Consider the following 4128-nt stretch of genomic DNA (forward strand, 5'->3'; position numbering starts at 1 on the left):
ATTCCTTGGTATCCCCAAATACAATCCATATGTCAGGAAATCACTGGTGCTGCCCTGACATCAGATAGTCGCTGTTGGAACAGAGGAATTATGGGGAGAAAATGAAGAAATCCGAAGTGCAAAGAGACTTGGGAGTTCAAGTCCAGTGTTTTCTCAATGTAAACTTGCAGATTGAGATGCACTTTCGCCTGCAACTGCCGAATGTGTGACACCAGCCCATTTACCTATTCCCTCCTCGCTATCTAAGGGGCCAAACTTACCTTCCAGGTGAAGTGGCACTTTACCTGCACTACCCACAACTCAGTGTACTGCATTTACTGCTCACAATATAGGCTCATCTCCATTGGGGAAAACGAAGCATAAACTGGGTGACTGCTTCGCAGAACATCTACGTTCTGCCTGCAAAAAAGACCCTGAGCTTCCAGTTGCCTGCCAATACCACACCCCATCCTATTCCCTGGCCAACATCTCTGTCTCAGGTTTGCTGTGTTGTCCCAGCGAAGCTCAGCACCAGCAGAACGAAGAGCACCGAATATTCCACTTGGGGACCATACATCCCTCCGGTCCCAATATCGAATTCAATAATTCTAGGGCCTGAACGAGACTCTTTTCACTGTCCCGCGTCAGTAAAAGTCCCTGAGAACATCAGAGACACGTCGCAGCGCTGTCAGAGGAGGGGAAGCTGAAATGGAACCACACGCTGCTCATGGGCACATTTCACTTTCCCCAACTCACCGCCGCAACTCTTGGGAGAGGAAAGGGAACAAACACCAAAACGCAGTCTCCGTTTTGTGAATCTTCAGAAAATAAGAAACTTATTCATCCCTTCGGATTTTCTATCCTTGGCTGACAGGAATAGGTTTGTCACTCTTTTAGGAGAACATTGCAAGTGGATGCTTTGCAGAAAAGCACCACAATACAATCTGACAGTGACACCTGGTTAATCAGGACCTGGATGTTTTCGATCTTTGAATGTGATGTGCTCCAGAACATTGTTGTTCACAGTTTATATTACTTTTCTTCCCAGTCCCCTGTATCACTTGCTGAAAATGTTTAATCTGCGTCTTGTAATCCTTTCACTGTCTGCTAATGAGAACAGCATTTCTTTGCTTTACCTAAATTACTTTGATCTTGCATACGTCAAGCCTCAAGCTAATTTCACTGGAAACCTCCTCCAGTTCAAAAGCCACCTGATAATGATAGCTCTGTTTTCTGTCACGTAACCAATTTCAGATCGATGTTGTTATTATCGCTTTTACTACTTCAGGTCCCGATTTCGCTCACAGGGCTAGAACAGAACAGTTATAAAATACATTTACCAATCTACGTTCATCCTATCGATTGTATTCACATCATCAACACTTCTCATCAAAATAACTCCAGAGACTTTCATCACAATTTTCTGTGAACATTTCTACTTTAGCTTTCCTGAAAGAACCCCAAATTTCTTTATGTGTTTTCTTATTTTCGGCCTTAATTATTAATCTCTCTTTACATGGAAATGGATCTTTCCCACCCGCTCTACCTCTCATCAATGTGTGCAGTTCAGTTCAGTTTTCCATTAGCCTCCGCTGTTCTGATCAAATCCAGGAGAACAGGAAGCATTGGGGTTATGGTGCAGACATGACAAGCCCAATACTCACCTTTCCTGTTGGACCCATTCCATGAGAAATATTAGACCACAACTTGGGGTCTCTGGTTGTGGCTGAAAAACGTTGCTGCCTTAGACATCCTTTGAGATTCCCCCGACCAGGTTGGAATCCTGCTGAATTTGTTTACTTCGCTGGCGATTTTCAATGACTTCCTGTTGGCTGCATCATCGCTCAAACTTCACAAAACTCTTCTCAATAAAGCCATGTTTTCTCACATCAGGGAATTTATTGCCATGCAGGAAACTCGAGTTCTGAACAAAAAAACATAGCACACCCAAAACGTCAGCTCCGTTTACCTTTCCACAGATGCTGCTCGACCCGTTTGCTTTCTGTAGTATTCGCTGTGTTTGTTCTACACAAATGCTGAATTCCATTAAAGAACTCAAACCCTGTACTCTGGTAACTGACCCTGGTCAGTGGCAATAGGTTCTTCTGTCCATTCCCACCACTTCTTCTCCCATCATTGCCAACAGCCCCTGGATATCTCCAGTTAAACTTCTTCGCTGCAAAGAGAACATTCCCAAACTTGGGAATGTCTCCACAAAGTGGAAATGCCTCATCCATGAACATGATGCAAGTGTTACATGAGGGAAGAGATGTTGGCAAAAAGTTGTCAGTTAGCAGATGTTAAAATGTTCAGGAAATGAAACAGAAATCCCAGTCTCCAGCTTTGTGAATCTTGAGAAACTCTTTGCGAAGTGGAATTAGAGGAGAATGAAAGATGAACTGTCCGACTGAGCAGAGACAGTCCAGACATCATCCCCTTGTTTAAGACACCGGGAGATTGACTCTATAATTCTCGGGACATGAACTGAACAGAAACATTGAAAAAATTCTCGTTCATGCACATCAGGAAAACAAACCCCTTCTTGGCTCCAGATCAATGTGAAAAGTCAGGAACAGGCAAAACACTGAAAGGCACGATGGGCGATGGCCCCGGTGTTGGAGGGCTAATTCCTCGTGACATGGATGTGCCTGCCGATGGTGGGATCAGATTGTCCACCCAACCCCCCCCCCGCCCACACCCCCCCCCCCCCCCCCGTCTTCACAATGAATGGCGTAGGATTTATTATACAAAAGTAGAGGGCAATGATAATTCTGGGCACGGGAGGCTGAATTATGAATGAAAACAGCCTCCTCTAAGAGATTGTGCAAGCGGCAGTAAGAAGACTTTCACCAGTACATAAATCAATGTAATGTTTTGAAACCAAATGCTCGCGATGCGATCTCTGCAACATTGGGGAGACTGGAGAGTCAAGTCACATCTCCGGGACTCACCTGCGCGCCTTTATTGGAAAAAAGCACGGACCGGACCCGGAAGCTGGTGTAGCGCAAGCTTACCTGGGTAGGTTTTTTTTCCGATAAAGGCGCGCAGGAGAGTCCCAGAGATGTGACTTGACTCTCCAGTCTTCCCAATGTGATAGAGATCGCTTCGGGAGCAATGGATACAAAAATATTAAATTTAAACTGTTAAACAAACATAACCGCGTCTATAAACAGACATTGCCAAAAAGCACTGACCTGCTCCGCTGAGAGAGTGAGGATTGTTCACTCTTTTGTAGCTGCAGAAGCAATCATCCCAACACATGCAAACAAATCTGCATCAGGATGCTATTTCAACGAGCTACTTCACATTGCAGTGCCCAGGAATAACGAAGATCAAGAAACAACTGTACAGCGCATTAAGACCCGTTGAAAACTGCTTCCCTGACCGGGAATCGAACCCGGCCGCGGCGGTGAAAGCGCCAAATCCTAACCACTAGACCACCAGGGAGACGTAAATCCTCTCTTGTAGCTGTGCTGAAAATTGCCTCGCTGCCTGGGAATCGAATCCGGGCTGCGGCAGGAAGAAGACTTTATCCGATCTCGAGAACATTGGGGAGACTGGAGAGTCAAGTCACATCTTCGGGACTCACCTGCGCGCCTTTATTGAAAAAAAGCGCGGACCGGACCCAGAAGCTGGTGGAGCGCAAGCTTACCTGGGTAGGTTTTTTTCCGATAAAGGCGCGCAGGAGAGGATCCCGAGGACTACAGTGATAGTGCCTCCCACCCGCCCTCCTCCTCTAACCTTATAATAAGACCCATTGTGGTAAGCAGGTCAGTGCTGCATTTTGCTTGTTCTATTCTTCAGACCTAGTTTTTCTTAAAGGTTACTTTTAGAGGGATGGCAGTGAAGACAGTGCAATGTTCCTCTTGCAACATGTTTGAGGGGAGGGATGCCATGGTCGTCCTGATGATTACACTTGCCGTAAGTGCACCCATCTCCAGCTCCTCCAAGAGCATGTTCGCGAACTGGAGCTGGAGTTGGATGAATTTAGAATCATTCGGGAGGCAGAGGGGTCATAGATCGGAGCTTTAGGAAAGTAGTAACTCCAAAGATTGCAGACAGATGGGTGACAGTGAGGGTCTTGGAGAAAGCAGCCAATGCAGAGACCTCCTGCGGTCGTTCCCCTCAAGAACAAGTATACCATTTTGG

The 4128-nt window shown here is 46.0% G+C and overlaps 1 non-coding gene across 1 annotated transcript; it reads right to left on the reverse strand.

Moving 5' to 3' along the window:
- Window positions 1-3355: 3355 nt before the first annotated feature.
- trnae-uuc (transfer RNA glutamic acid (anticodon UUC)) lies at window positions 3356-3426 on the reverse strand. The gene has a single exon. It is a non-coding gene; the product is annotated as a tRNA-Glu (tRNA).
- Between the last annotated feature and the right edge of the window lie 702 nt (window positions 3427-4128).

This window comes from Hemiscyllium ocellatum, assembly GCF_020745735.1.
Source record: "Hemiscyllium ocellatum isolate sHemOce1 chromosome 27 unlocalized genomic scaffold, sHemOce1.pat.X.cur. SUPER_27_unloc_20, whole genome shotgun sequence".
NCBI classification, from domain to species: Eukaryota; Metazoa; Chordata; class Chondrichthyes; order Orectolobiformes; family Hemiscylliidae; genus Hemiscyllium; species Hemiscyllium ocellatum.